This window comes from Diabrotica virgifera, chromosome 2, assembly GCF_917563875.1.
Source record: "Diabrotica virgifera virgifera chromosome 2, PGI_DIABVI_V3a".
In the NCBI taxonomy this organism is placed as follows: Eukaryota; Metazoa; Arthropoda; class Insecta; order Coleoptera; family Chrysomelidae; genus Diabrotica; species Diabrotica virgifera.
Window position 1 is genome coordinate 132,961,337 of NC_065444.1, and position 16,833 is coordinate 132,978,169.

Sequence of the window (16,833 nt, forward strand, 5' to 3'; positions counted from 1 at the left end):
TTAAATAAGTAGTTCCCTGAGTTAGAAATGATGGTAATTCCTGCGGATTAGAAATAACATGATTAATTAATGTTGATAAGCACTCATGAATACTCCAAAACTTTTTAAGCCAGAAGTTCTGAACTCCGTCTGGTCCAGGAGATTTCCAGTTATGAAGCTCTTTGATGACATTTGAGACTTCTTCAGTCGTGAATGGTTCGTAGTTAGCAGTGACGTAGTGGTGACAGTTGTGCGTCGTATCTTCTATCCAGCCAGCATTGTTGTTAAAAGCAGCTGGTGTGGAAAGTTGATTTCCCCAAAACTCATGAATTTCTTCTTGGCTTGGGTAAGACTTGTCGACACTTTCTACGGTGGAATTGAGTTTTCGGTAGAACGCCTTCTCAGAGTTCTCAAAAAGTGCATTGTCACATTTTCGGCTGTTACTAACTTTATACCTTCTTAATCGTCCTGAATAGACGGAGAGTTTTTGTTTTAATGTATCCAGACACTGTTGGGCTGTGTTATTTTCTGGATCGTATCTCGAGTGTCTTGCAGTGCTCCGCATTATTTCTTCAGCTCTTTTAATGACTTTTCTACTTGTAACACCTCTTATATATTCTGTGACTTGACCAATATCCCTACGCAGTAATTCAATTTTTCCGAGAAGTCTTTTTTCCCAGGGTGCAATTCTGTTACCAGTCCTTCCGTTATTAGTACCCCGTCGTGTTCTGATCTTAACGCCCATTACATTGGCAATTGCTGTAGCTGCACAGTAGATTAGCATATGCAGATATTCCAATGTGTGGGCTTCTACGACATAATTGGGTAGGACTTCAGTATTCACAATTTGTAACAGTGCACCTAGTTTCTTACAAGAGTTTATTCGTGGTAGCGGTGGTCTGCTAAGTGGATTTGTTCCATTAAACTCTTGTACGGCACGAGCCATTTCGTTCTCTAGACTATCGCGCAACTCGTTGTTTTCCTGCTGTGTATTGTCAGGTTGAGTTTCTGGTATGGGAATCTCAGGAATCTGCTCATCAAGGATTTCATTAGGGACTTGATCTAAAACTAGCTCTTGGTTATTAATCTCCCGTTCGACTTCGCTTTTGATCGTATTGCGTCTAGTCTCTGGGATAAGGTTGTTTCTTACGATTACCCGGTATTGATCTGATACTCTTTGCTCCGATACTTGAATATCTGGGTACTCCCTGCAAAATTCGGCATACAGCTGTTGTCTGTAGCCGATCGTTTCTTGACCGAGGTTTGTCACCTTATAATAGAAGCGCAAAATGCTTTCGTTAATGGACACAGTCCATTTCATGCGCTGCCTCGGTCGTCCCGCTTGAGTGAGCGCCGGCTGATGTTCCGGCGCAGCACCTTCAGCGAGTGGAGCTCTTGCTGTTGTTTGGCTCGCTTGTGGTTGTTGTTCTTGTTGTTGGGCTGTAGCTGTTTGTGTGACAGGGGCCCGCCTCCTCAACACCCTGCCACCGACGTCCCGCATGCTGTCACGTCCAGCGTCGGCTCCAGACGTGCCCTGGCGATCCCCAGGCAGCGGCCCTAAACATAAACTATTAGTCTCCATTCTCATGGGTATGCATTTTATACCTACTGCCAGGTGTCAGTTTTTGTTCCACGGCAAGTATTCCTGCTACTCTCTGGGTATTGGCGCTACGAATACCCAGAAAGTATCCCCCATTCGCAGGGGGCCGCGCCTGATAGAAGAACTGACATAAAACTCCCACAGGTTATTATTATTATTATTATTATTATTATTAATTGGTCCAAAAAAAGGCCTAACCCAGACATCCAAGGTAAAAGTTTTACTCCAACACCAAATTGTTCTATATGGTCCACATATTACTCATTAAAAAGTTACACCATTTTGAGCGCCCGGTTTGGGGGGGGGGAGATGGGGGAGAAGTCGGTAAATTAGTAGTTTTTTGTTTTTCGTCAATATTTCTAAAACTACGGTTTGTCGTAAATAACTGTCTATACAGAAATGTTCTACATAAAATTTAAAACAAAAAAAGGTCCTATACATAATTGTTATAAAATCAACGGTTCCAGAGTTACGGAGGGTGAAAAGTGGAGGCTTTCGATACTTTTTATATTGTTTGGGCAATTGATGATGATTTCGGGTGGTGAGGTTGACGTTTCTTCAAGAGCTTATCACTAACATACCATCGGCCACTGAAATAGCAAATTTTATTTACAAAACGTTAAGGAAAATTTCTTTCATCAGTAATAATATTATAAATTGCCCAACAAATATAAAAAGTATCGAAAACCTCCACTTTTCACCTTCCGTAACTCTGGAACCGTTGATTTTATAACAATTATGTATGGACCTTTTTTGTTTTAAATTTTATGTAGAACAATTTTGTATAGAACGTTGTTTACGTTATTCCAGAGTTTTAGAAATATTGACGAAAAACGTAAAAAAAACTACTAATTTACCGACTTCTCCACCATCTCCCCCCCAAACCGGGCGCTCAAAATGGTGTAACTTTTTACTGAACAATATGTGGACCATATAGAACAAATTGGTGTTGGAGGAAAACTTTTGCCTTGGATTTCTGTGTTAGGCCTTTTTTGGACCAATTTTACTCTACTACCTCCGTAACTTTGGAACCGTTCATTTTAGAAGGATTATGCATAGTACCTTTTTTATTTCAAATTGAATGTAGAACATTTTTGTATAAGAGGTTGTTCATGCTAAACCGCATAGTTTTAAAAATATTGACGAAAAACGTAAAAAAACTACCAATTTACCGATTTTTTCGCCCCTCCCCCCCTCCCCCCAACCCGACGCTTAAAATGGTGTGACTTTTTGCTGAACATTATGTGGACCATATAGAACAATTTGGTGTTGGAGGATAACTTTTACTTTGGATGTCTGGGTTTGGGTCTAGTTATACCATACTAAGATACAGAGAGAAAATTAAAAAGTCAATGTATTTTACAAAATGTAACAAAATTGTAATTAGAGACAAGTTGTTTTTGAATAAAATGGATTATGTTCTTAATAACGAAAATAAGGGAGTCTAGGTGAAAAATATGAATTTTAATTTATATTAAATAATGATAAACGGTAACACAATTAATATTTGGTGGAATCCCCATTATTGTCAATATGTCAATACAACTTTGCAATCTTTGATTCATAGATAGCACCAATACGCGCGCAAAAAATGCATTAGCTTTTTATTTTTCAATACGCGCGAAATTTTTAACGCGCCCTTTGACATCTAGCAAATTCATACGACACTGCGATTTTACAGTATTACATTGCAAAAATTGAGTTGTAAACTATTCAGTGACTGCAGCTGTACATATCATCGTACGCATTTTGAAACATGTATTAAATATATCTGATTCATTCTAAAAAGTATTAACTAAGTTTTTCTTCAGGCAATTTTACTCTCTTAAGATCAGGACAATTTTCAATCTCATATTATAAATTAATATCAGTTGTAACACGTATAATTTTATCCAGTTGGATAACGAAAACAGGATTGACAGAAGATGTTAATCGTGCCCAGACATCTCGTAACGCGACAATTCGTAACGGGACAAGTGGTAACGGACAACTCGTAACAGCGATTCGTAACGGACAATTCGTAACGTCAGAATTGAATTATTCTGTTTATTTTTGTTAATGTGGAAACTAACTGTTATTACAGTTATAATTGAAATTATATTTATCAATTTAACGAATCAGTACCGGGATAAACATATTTAACACATTTTATATTTCGTGTTTCATAATAGGTGTATTAAAACTCTTTAAACACAAACAAATATTTAAATATAGTATTTTTACTACAAAAACGTTATTACGTAGGTCAAAATTTTTGACGTAAGAGAACTGTCAAAACATTAGAATGTGACTTTTCATTATTGCTATGTTTATTATAAACACGGCAATAATGAAAAGTCACATTCTAATGTTTTGACAGTTCTCTTACGTCAAAAATTTTGACCTACGTAATAACGTTTTTGTAGTAAAAATACTATAGATACAAACTTTTAACAATATTTTTAAAAGTTTATCCCTTTTATTGTTCCTTAAATTTGCATGTACCTATACAAAGGAATAATGAAGTAATTCGTGAAATCTTTAAGCCGACAACCTTCTTTAGACATTTCCAACTTTCTAAGTAAACATTTTGTAAAGGAAAGATTATAATTACCTGTTACTATAATAAACATTGTCATTAATTATAGCGTTGGGGTATTCAATCAACGAAATATGAAATGCGTTAAAAATGTTTATCGTGATATTGATTCGTTAAATTGATAAACATAATTTCATTTATAACTGTAATAACAGTTGTTAGTTTCCACGTTAACAAAAATAAACAGAATAATTCAATTTGGACGTTACGAGTTGTCCGTTACGAATTTGTATAGTTACGAACTGTCGCCGTTACGAACTGTCGCTGTTACGAATTGTCCGGTTACGAACTGTCGCGTTACGAGATGTCATGGAACCGATGTTAATATGTCAGAAAGGAATATTTGGGCTACAATGGAATAAATAAAGGCTCCGTTGCTCAGAATCGGTTCATATGTGGGGGTGTTTCTTTACATTTTCTTAGTACAGTTCACCAAGTATAGCTGAAAGTGTGAAATTCTCATTGCCTGCGCTAACAATGAAGTGAGAACGCACATACAAACGGTCTGGACCGTCAGTGCGAGTGCGAGGTCCGTCGTTTGACGAATGCGCATCATGACACAAGAATCTACAGGTCGAGCAAGTCTCGTAAATTTCACGATTGCGAGCCACGCTTCACGCAACCGTGTTTGCGTACTTGTGTTTCGAGTTGCGTGGTCGTGCGGAGCTATATTTACCAAATTAATCGTTTCTACTGATTCATAATAATTAAATCAATATGTCAATATGGCTACTGGGTGTAAAAGATAAATTTATTCTATCTGTTCTTAATGAGTTTTAGATAATTTTAGTTGTATTTCTTTGTAATTTTGTGTTGTACAAAGATTAATTTAACATTTTCTCTGGAAGTATTAATTTAGAAAGATAATATTATGCTTCATTCATTGGTGTTGTGTTTTGAAGTGTGAAATGCAAAGTATGTAATTGTGATAAAGTCAAGATAAAGTTCACTTTTAAACTGAACTAAAGAAGGTATCTGAGAGACAACAATGGTTAAATGCAATACAATGTACAGGTTTTGCTAGCGAAATGAAAATTTTCCTGTCCTGTCTGCTGTAATCATTTTATATCTGGTAAGTTACAATTACAACAGTAACGATTTTTGAAGATGTTAACATTTTAATCTTATAGGAAAACCAGCCGACTTAATCGATAATATCAATCTCCAGATTGGGTTCCTTCAATAAATATGGGCTATAAACACAATGAAATAAGTTCCCCAAAATCTAAAATGGAGTGGTATCAAAGGAGAATTAAAGGGAAAAATATTCATATTGAAATTATTTATAAGGCACTGGACTGTCTTAAATTCTACAATAATACTAGGTGGGTAAATGATTTTAGACATTTTTCATTAAGAGTAGATTAAGATTAAGTAGATTTTCATTCAGTAGATTTAAGACTTGTTTACAGGGGTAGAGTAATGATGCAAGTACTTGATAGAGTAGAGTAACTCTACCTGTAAAAATGCTCAGCACAGTAGAATAGCTGGTAGAGTGTATAGTTGGAGTTAAAGTAGAGTGACTGTGACTAGCAACCTATGGCAAAATAACTACTCTATGAAAAAATTTGAAAAATATATTAATATGTGGAAATTACTCTGTAATTATACAATATTTAAAAAACGAGCCTGTACCGCCATTAAGAAGAACAAAAAAATACACTTTCTTCAAATAAACTTTTTTATCCGATGCCTAGATTTTGTGTAATTTTGGAACTACTAATGAAATAAAAAATTTTAGTAGTTCCAAAATAACACAAAATCGGATAAAAAAGTTGTATTTGAAGAAAGTGTATTTTTTTGTTCTTCTTAATGGCGGTACAAGCTCGTTTTTTTATATTGTATTTAATTACAGAGTAATTTCCACATATTAATATATTTTTCAAATTGGGCTCTGTACCGCCATTCTTTATTATATTACGAATATGTGTGCCAAATATCTTGAAAAAATATTCAAAATTACAGCTGCAATCTTGGAACACATTTTCGCTACCTGTTGATCGATACTGTTTCCTCTTAAGATAGTTTTAATAGTTATTTATGATATAAGTATTAAAAGTACAATTTTAAGACGCGCATGTGAAAGTTAACTTGAAAAAATAATTTTATTAATGTTTTGACTTCCAAATCAGATGTCATTGTCAAAATACAAAATATTCATTATTATTAGGTTTGTTCTAGCAAACAGTCAAACTAGTCAAAAACCATCAGCAAACAGTTGGTCAGTAAAAGAACATAATACAGTCACCAGTGCGATCCCCTCTACTCGCGCTGATGGACTATTCGCTGGTGCTGATGGTCCACTATTCGCTGATGGTTTCAAACTGATGCTAGAACAAACCTATTATTATTATGCATATCATTATCTGTAAATAATATTTCTTCTGATTGTTAATTGTAAAGGATAGAAAAATTACCATTTATTTTATTTTTTTTAGAATCAGCTGAGAGAAGTGGTCTACAAAAAACCAGGAAGGAAACGGAATATGTGGCTACGAAAGGCAAAAGAAAGGTTTACAAAGCAAATGTGACACATTTTTTTGAAATATTTAGGAATATCAGTAAATTGCATTAAAAAAATGTATGAAAAGATTTTGTTCAATAAAAATGTTTATAAGTATTTATCAAGGATGTATTATTTGGTATGGCCACATATCGTCAGTGATGTAATAATACATCCTATCTGTTTTTTCATGAGTTTTGTAAGAGAGACTAAAAACTTGTCTTAGGGTCACCTCCTGTTTTCATATGATATTTTTTGACTTGTTTTGTAGTAAATTAAACTATCTATGAACTCAAAACAAGTCAAAACTTACATATGAACACAGGAGGTGACCTTAAAACATGTTTTTCCATCTCTCATACAAAACTCATGAAAAAACAGATAGGAGGTATTGTCACATCAGCAAGGATGTACAGTGATGAGTGCCCTAATAACCGGCAAAATATGGGCAACATATTTAGTTGTGAGATAAAAAGAAATGAAACTAGTCGAGCTGGGAAATTTAGCGAAATTAACCTTTAAATTTACGTTATATTGATCCCACCTTTACACATATCGGAGGAGTATGTCAACTAAAACTGTCACTGTGACAGTGGTAGTTTCCAAACTCGTCTGATACGTCTGAAGGTGGTACACAATCAATACAATCTAAATGTATAAGTTAATATCGCTAAATTTCCCAGCTCGACTAGTTTCATGTCTTTTTATCTCACTACTTAATACATCTTTTGTGCTATTTTGCCGGTTATTAGAGCGCTCATCACTGTATTTCTGGTATATCCAGGGAATGTCTACAAAATATATTTTGAATGTCCAGAGAACATTCGTGGACATTCATGGAATGTTCCAATAAGACATTCAGGTAATGTTTAAAATGCTGACACAGGATTTTCCTGGGATGTTCAGGGAACATGTTTTCGGGGATATTCCAGGAATTTTTCAATGTCTGTGTACCTTCTATGGACCTATATGGAATATTTTGGTGTTATTACCGCCGCACTCCACTTGCGATTTGTAATCAGGAAGATTGAACACATTGTTTCAAATACAAGTCAATCCATTTGTGACTAAATAATCATGGATTGACTTCTATTTGAAAGAATGTGTTCAATCTTCACAACTACAAATCGCAAGTGGAGTCCGGCGCTTAGGGCTACTTCCTCTTCGGTATTATGTATTATACTACAGAAATCAGGAACTTTCCTTCTAAATATATGTATGCATCTTGGCCATCAAACATATTCTTCCAAACATTTTTTTAAGGGGTTACATAGGTCTTGTGGGTAAAAAAAGTGACTTTTTAAAAAAATTATATCTCGAAAACTAAAATTTATTTTTATTTATAATTGGAACATGTAAAAGTATAGTACTTAAGGTAGTCTCAAAAAAAGTTTCAGCCAAAAATATTCATTTTTGTAGAGTTTAAGTTTTTTAGCGTTGGCAGCATAACTAAGTCCAGTCTCATCTGAAATCAAAAAGTTTCTTGTAGTTTATACCTCTGGCTAGAATATGAACGAAGGAATTAAAAAAAAATGAAATTTGAAGATTTTACATAAGTTTAAACACATTTTTGACCCCAATTTTTCTCATTTTTAAAGTAGTTTTTTTTATAAAACAAAAATGACCTCATCTAATAAAAAATCCTTTGTTCATTCACTAGCTAGAGGTATAAACTACAAGAAACTTTGATTTCAGATGAGACTTTACTTGTTATGCTGCTCACCGCAAAAAAGGACTGTTGTTGAAAAATTGCAGTCAACTCTACAAAAATGAATATTTTTGACTGAAAGTTTTTTGAGAGTACTATACTTTTACATGTTTCAATTATAAATAAAAATAATTTTTAGTTTCCAAGATATAATTTTTTTAAAAAGTCACTTTTTTTACCTGCAAGACAACAACAAATTGTTGATTTCAAATTGTAACAGTTGTTTTGCAAAGTATTCTGCCCTCTTGTATTTTCTGTGTTATCTTCATCATACAATTACTTCATCTAAAAACTTTCTGCGATATATTCGCAACAACAAAAACAAACAAAACAAAAAAAAAATAAAACAAAAGTTTAACCACCTTCACACCACAGAATCAAGATCAAGCAATCAAGTTACACAAATTTTCAAACACCTCACCTGACCCTGACACAGCGTCTCAAGTACGATTGCGGATTGCGCGAATTGGTAAATATAACTCCGCACGACCACGCAACTTGAAACACAAGTACGCAAACACGGTTGCGTGAATCGTGGCTCGCAATCGTGAAATTTACGAGACTTGCTCGACCTGTAGATTCTTGTCATCATGACCGTAGTTATTTTCACATTTTCAGCTATATTTGGTGAACTGTAGCTTGGAAATAGATGATATTGAAATGAAAATAGAAATATGTACTGAATAAAATATGGGGCGCCATCATCTTACCAAGAAAATAGAAGACATAACAAAAAAAACTTAAGAAAAGTAACTCAAGCAAAAAATTAACAAAACACAAATAATTATAGCAAAATACATACAAATTTACATAAAGATAAATATAACCTACCTTATTCTTTCTTACTTAGTTGATTCTTACTTCGTTGTTGATCAAGAGAAGGGTTTTAAATAATTAATAACCAAACATTCTTACAAATGAATCAAATTTATTGAAAAATAAAATAAATAATGAAAAAAGAAAATGATATGTACCTCGTTTAGGTGTTACAATTATAAGAGTGTGTCCAATAATTACATAGGTAATAAAAAAGGTTTACATTTTAAATACCTGGGTTGGTTTAGAATTCGTCCTGTTCTTGATTCTTTGAAGATGTCCAAGTCACTTCACTAATCACCTAGTTTGCAGTTTAAGAAAAGCATACAAGTAGATAGTACAATTTAGATTACCTACCTTCATGAAAATTTCCAGCAAAAATCATAAACAATACAATCGGCCTGTTAAAAAAATATGAAAAAAATTACGTTCAAAATGGCGTAGTCAAATATTTTTCACATTAATTTATGCTCCAAAACAGAAAAATAATGCAAATCGTTCATTCTTTGTAACGGTTGCAAAGATCAACTTACAATTTTGTAATTGCTCGTAAATCAGAGATTTACACTGCTTAACAAAGCCTTAAAATTTCAGATCGATCTATCAATTAATTTAAACTGTTTAAATTTAAATTGTTTATCCCAGGGGTAATTTCTTTGTAATAACAAAAGACATAAAATAATGAAGATATGGTAATTTTACTGGTTATACCGCACAAAAGACTTTTTCTGTTAATATGCATCTAAAAAAGTTAAGAAATCATTGTTATAACCAAAAGTTATTTTGAGAAATTACTGTTATTTTTACGTCTAAACGATTAGAATAACTTGTAACTATTACTCGTAGACGAACTGCTTTTTTATATTGATAAATCTGGCAGTTTTATCCGAATTTAAACAAAAAACGAGGTTATACTGTGAGTGTTAAAAGTGAGGCTAAAATAAAGATTATTCGGATCATTTTAAGGAAAAACTAGAAATTCAAACGTTAAAGAATGCCTGGTTGCACCTTCTTCTTCTTCTTCTTCTTCTTCTTCTTCTTCTTCTTCTTCTTTAACTACCGTGCCCAAATTTTAGGCGTGGCACAGTGGTCCAAAACCCGAAAAGATGGCCAAAATATGAAAGCGTTTTTTGATTGGCATGAAATTAGGCATCCAGGAGTTTTTGAGGTCGCTAATTATGCATCCGAAATCTAAATTGCAAAAAACAAAATGGCGTATGTAATATGGCGGGTTTATGTATTTTAAATATATGTAATACCGTCGAAATTTGATATCCGGGGGTTTTTAAGGTTGTTGATTACGAATCCGAAATAGAAATTTCAAAAAACAAAATGGCGGATGCAATGCTCCAATTTTTTTATTCCAACGTTAAATTCGATTATTGACCCTCCGTTAGTCGCTATCGGTGTCACACACCGACGACAGAATTATTCATTCGGGATTTACAAAATAACTGGTTTTTTCTATCGACACTTTCTGTACCTCTTCCTATTAACTAACCTCGTGTTCTACATTCTTACCTACTTTGGTACAGTTGTGCGAGTTTTATAGCTATTTTCGGTTCAAGAGTCCGTAGCGACTAACGGTGTGGTTATTACTTTATTGGCATAACTTGCAGTTCAGGTAAAGATTTAGCGTCTTATTATTGCATTTTATCGGTAAGTTTTGGTCAAATCTTATTTATAGATGTCCTTTGAAGCCGAACAAAATCGTTTGCTGGAATTATGGGAAATGGTTCCTAGCGAATATTTTTATATTACAAATAACAATATGTATATTGTTATACAAGGGTTTTTCATTTTATATCTGTTGTTTTTCAATAAAACATTTTCAAAAATATTTTTCAGTCATTCCTATACACAATATAAAATATTTGAATGAATTTTATAGCAATAACTATTTTTTTAAATTGTCGGTCTCTGACACCGTAGCGACTCTTGATGCTCCGTTAATCCTAGCAACTAACGGAGGGTTAAGCATATGAGAGTCAAAACTAATTTTTACTTTATTTTTCAACAATACTGTACCTGACCCTTTTATCTACGATTTTACCCTACGATACTGAAATAACTAAAGATCTACAGTCATAATAACTACCTGAATGCTGCGGCATGATCTGTTTATTCTGCCTTGTTAACGATTCATATTGAAACTCATAGCGCAGAGCGCTTGTACAAAAAATCCTCGCAAAACCAAAGGAGCAGATAGTAGCAGCTAATTGTTTTTTAATCTTAAAGAGAGAAATATAAGCTAAAAGTTGATTGAAGTAACATCTTGGATTCGATGGAATACATAACTATTTGGCTATCTGAAAATTTCATTTTTTCAAAATATATACTTTCTTATTACTTAACTTTAACTTAAAATCTACTAAATATAACACATATACAAATATTTTAATATTATCGGCTTTTATTAAATATGGCTCCACGAATATCCTCCATTTTGCAGAATTGAATTTGCGCACTTCGTTTTCGAGATACACGTACAAGACTGTGCGTATAAAATATTCGTTATTCTTAACTGCGCTTCTGTTCCGTACGAAGGTCAACTTTGAACTGAACTGGAAATTCAGATATAGGAGATATAACTCTAGGGTTGCCAACACTGAATAGGGAAACTTAATTCTCTTTTAGAAAATGTAATAATATTCTCGAAATGTTGATTTTTTTTTTACTTTTGGCCAGCTTTTCGGGATTTTGGACCACTGTGCGTGGGTAGATTCCATGACAATTTGCCGATTTCGTTCTCGTTCTTGCGTGGCATGTAACAATTCATCTGCTGATAAGCCATTCCATTGACTAAGGTTTCGGAGCCATGAAAATTTCTTCCTACCAATTGCTCTTTTTCCGTCGATCTTTCCGTTGAGTATTAACTGGTCGCACCAACAGATCTTAAGCTCCAGCTTAGCCCAGCTCAGCTTATAGATAGGGCTGCCTGAAGTCTCACTTAAGTTGCACCATAATTTTCGATTCTTATCTTATTATCAGTTATATCTATTATTATATTATGTATATTATTCTTATTATCCACAAGGAAGAATTTCCTGTTGCTGTCTGTGTAACATTAATTACAAGTAAATATGAAAAATTTGTCTTGGTAAAAGGTATATTTATTTAAAAAGCCCATAAAAGGGATACAAATATTAAAACAAAACGTTTTCGCTCTGTAACAAGAGCATCATCATTGTTACAAGAACATGCTAAGCCACCCAAAAATACTAAAGTTAAAACCTTTTAAAAATAGACTAAATGTCTTAGACACTGATGATGCTCTTGTTACAGAGCGCTTAGACATTTAGTCTATTTTAAAAAGGTTTTAACCTTTGTATTTTTGGGTGGCTTAGCATGTTCTTGTAACACTGATGATGCTTTTGTTACAGAGCGAAAACGTTTTGTTTTAGTCATGTGTTAGACATTTAGTCTATTTTTAAAAGTTTTTAACCTTTGTATTTGTGGGTGGCTTAGCATGTTCTTGTAACACTGATGATGCTCTTATTACAGAGCGAAAACGTTTTGTTTTAATATTTGTATCCCTTTTATGGGCTTTTTAAATAAATATACCTTTTACCAAGACCAATTTTTCATTAAATTTACTTATTCGCATTATAGTATATTGTAATTATATTATATCAATCCTTATCTTAATTTCGTCTTAAGCTTAAGATCTGTTTGTGCAACCAGGCATGTTTCTGTAACTACGGTACTAATTAATATATTTTGACCTTTTTTAAAATTCGTGTGTACTTTTTGTGTACATTACACATATGCACATATACACGTGGTTTTAATAATCTTATTAAAAATGTAATTGATTTAAGCTTTTAAAAAATGTTTCTATTGTGTATGTAAAATATTGTTTATTTCCATTATGTATGTAATGTACTTAGAATAAAACTTTAAGACTTTTTTTAAATAAAACTACTTACTTTTCTTAAGAGGAAACAGTAGCGATCAACAGGTAGCGAAAACGCGTTCCAAGATTGCGACTGTAATTTTGAATATTTTTTCGAATATTTCCAATTTGAAAAACATATTAATATGTGGAAATTACTCTGTAATTAAATACAATATTAAAAAAACGAGCCTGTACCGCCATTAAGAAGAACAAAAAAAAATACACTTTCTTCAAATAAATTTTTTTATCGGATGCCTAGATTTTGTGTCATTTTGGAACTACTAAAATTTTTTATTTCATTAGTAGTTCCAAAATGACACAAAATCTAGGCATCGGATAAAAAAGTTTATTTGAAAAAAGTGTATTTTTTTGTTCTTCTTAATGGCGGTACAGGCTCGTTTTTTTAATATTGAATTTAATTACAGAGTAATTTCCACATATTAATATATTTTTCAAATTGGGCTCTGTACCGCCATTCTTTATTATATTACGAATACGTGTGCCAAATATCTCGAAAAATATTAAAAATTACAGCCGCAATCTTGGAACGCGTTTTGGCTACCTGTTGATCGCTACTGTATCACCTTAATTACCATAAACAAATTAGCTGCGAGTTAAAAAATAATTCCTACTTTTTAACTAATCGTCCCAGAATAACTTTCTGTTTCTTTCAAATATGTGTAAAAATTATCAGCTTTTCAGATAATTATATAAAAATATTTTGACCAAGTGTAAACAGCTTAAAAGTTATTATAATTGTTAAGTTAAAAATATCACTAACATTACAAAACAATAATTATTTTTTTAAAATTTTTGTGGTGTTTATTAAATAGAAAAGACTTTACCTTTCGTAAGCTACTGGTACAATTATTATTAGACCAGTAAGGATCTGTTTTTAGGTGGATGTGAGAGGTGGCATTCAGATTTTTGCGGATAAAGTTAGGTGATAACTTCGTTAATAATAATTGATTTATGCTCCTCAAATATGCCCGGAACATTAATAAAAAAATTCAAATATTTAAAAATTTCGAATAACATCGATTTTTTTCTACTTTTTTTGTTTATAACTTTAAAACAATTCATTTAGGAACAAAGTCGTGTAGGAATAGAACAAAGATAATTAACTTTTCTATCAGATGCGATTGGTTAAAAATGTCTTAATTTATCACCCTTGCTGCAAAATAGCAATAAATATTCAATGATTTTCCATCGCTTAGGTTACACTTGGAATCTTCCTAATTCGCTTAGAAAATTTTTGTAATGTGCTAAAACCGAACACCAAATTTCATTAAAATTGACTTACTAGATTTTGAATAATAATTTTGCAATCTAAACTTTTTTTAAAAAATTAAAATTGTTTAAAATCTTGCACAACAGAAACTAGAAAATACAAAGATTTGTCAATTTTTTACATATAAAGAAGCACTCCACCTATCTAATTCACTTTACAGAATTGAAATCGGATTATTTAAGCAGCCTCAGCAATGTTTTAAAGTTATAAACAATTTTTTGGCTTATAAACAAATTAGTGCTGTGGCCAGGAGGGGGTGCTACGGGCTCCTTTATTTAGTTGGACTTACTTAAGATTTTTATGTATTTTTTGACCCGTAGAACACGATTTTTTTTTGGGTAACAGTTGATCCGGATGTCGATCAGATTGTTATAAACAAAGATCTTGAGGAATTACATAACATCGATTTTTCGCAAAATAAAACATTTTTTTGTATTTCTTGGGTAATTCTAAGCAAAACATGTTCTTACAAGTTTTTTCGTAGGATACATAAGTAGTTTTCGAGGTAAACGCAGTGGAACTTTCAAAAAATCGAAAAATTGCAATTTTTGAACGCGAATAACTTTTGATTAAAAAATAAAATAGCAATTCTGCGACAGCATTTGAAAGTTTAAGTCAAATTATACCGGTTTTAATTATTTGCATTGCTAAAAATTATTTTTTTTATTATTAAACAAAGCTATTTGTTTATAAGCCAAAAAATTGTTTATAAGTTTAAAACATTGCTGAGGCCCCTTAAATAATCCGATTTTAATTCTGTAAAGTGTATTAGATAGGTAGAGCACCTCTTTATATGTAAAAAAATTAGCCAACTTCTAAATGGTCTACTTTTTGTTCAGAAAATTTTTAAAAAATTTGAACTTTTTTAAAAACATTTAGATTGCAAATTTATTATGCAAAATTTATTAGGTCGATTTTAATGAAATTTGGTACACGGTTTAAATATGTTACAAAGAATTTCCTAAGAGAATTACTAAGGTGCCACCAAAGTGGTTAAAAACATTGAATAACAACAGGCGTATTTTGTCCCCTTATTTTGTATTTATTGCTATATTGCAGAAAAGGTAATACATTAAGACATTTTTGACCAGTCGTATATCATACAAAATTCAATTATCTTTATTTTATTTCTCTACGACTTTGTTCCAAAACGAATCGTTTTAAAGTTATAAGCAAAGAAAGCAGAAAAAATTCGAAGTTTTTCGAAATTTTTAAATATTTAAATTTTTTTATTAATGTTCCGGGCATATTTGAGAAGGAGCATAAGTCAATTATTATTACTGAAGGTATCACCTAACTTTAACTGCAAAAATCCGAATGCCACCTCTCACATCCAAAAATAGACGTTTTTTCACAGATCGTTACTGGTCTATACAGGGTGCCCAGAAACTCTACCGACAAACGAAGACAGAAGATTCTTCAGATAATTTTAAGACAATTTAACCCAATTCACTTAGTCCGAAAATGCTTCCTAAGGGAGCTAGAGCTCTTTGAAGATGGCGTCTTGTAATGAGTTTTTCTTAAATATCTCCAGAATGCTTCTGTTTAGAAAAACAAAAATTTGTACACGTATTTATGTTCCAGAGATAAATCTATTCCATCGATTACGAATTTTTAGTACCGATCATAGGCGTCCGGTTTGGGTAGGGTAACGGTTATTTTACCGCATAACTTTTTTGTCTTTAATTTTTAAGCATTTTTGACTCTGAATTATTAAATTTTGAGGTATTCTAGTACTAAAAGGTACTCTTGCTTTAAGTCGATAGGACAAACCGTTTTCTAGAAAAATCGATTTGAAAATTTTTCGTTCATTAAATTTCAAAAAAAAATTTCAAAAAAAGCCTATTTAGAAAGACGAAAACTGGTACATTTATTTATATTCCAGAGATGAATCGATTTCATTAATTGCGAATTTCTAGTACCGGTCATAGGCGTTCGTTTTGGGTAGGTCAACAGTTATTTTATAGCATAATTTTGTCTTTAATTTTTAAGCATTATTGAGACTAGATTATTAAATTATGATGTATTCGAGTACTAAAAGTTACTCTTGCTTTAAGTTAGTAAAATACATCGTTTTTTTTTGAAAATTTTTTTCAATTTTTTTTCAAATTCCACAAACGACAAACTTTCAAATCGATTTTTCTAGAAAACGGAGTATCCTACAGACTAAAAGCAAGAGTACCTTTTAGTACTAGAATACCTCACAATTTAATAATCCAGTGTCAAAAATGCTTAAAAGTTAAAGACAAAAAAGTTATGCGATAAAATAACCGTTGCCCTACCCAAAACGGACGCCTATGACCAATACTAGAAATTCACAATGAATGGAGTCGATTCATTTCTAGAAAGTAAATATGCATATCAATTTTTGTTTTTCTAAATAGAAGCGTTCTGGAGGTATTTAAGAATAACTAATTACATGACGCCATCTTCAAAGAGCTCTGGCTCCCATAGGAAGCA

At 32.3% G+C, this 16,833-nt stretch overlaps 1 protein-coding gene and 1 long non-coding RNA gene across 3 annotated transcripts in view; both read left to right on the top strand.

The window, feature by feature from the left end:
- LOC114330073 (G protein-coupled receptor kinase 2) overlaps positions 1 to 16,833 on the top strand; it is a 778,149-nt gene that overhangs the window by 395,382 nt on the left and 365,934 nt on the right. The gene's annotated exons all lie outside the window — the stretch shown is intronic.
- On the top strand, positions 4,329 to 6,777 carry LOC126879624 (uncharacterized). Its single transcript, XR_007696161.1, has 3 exons — positions 4,329 to 5,229; positions 5,288 to 5,482; positions 6,596 to 6,777. It is a non-coding gene; the product is annotated as an uncharacterized LOC126879624 (long non-coding RNA).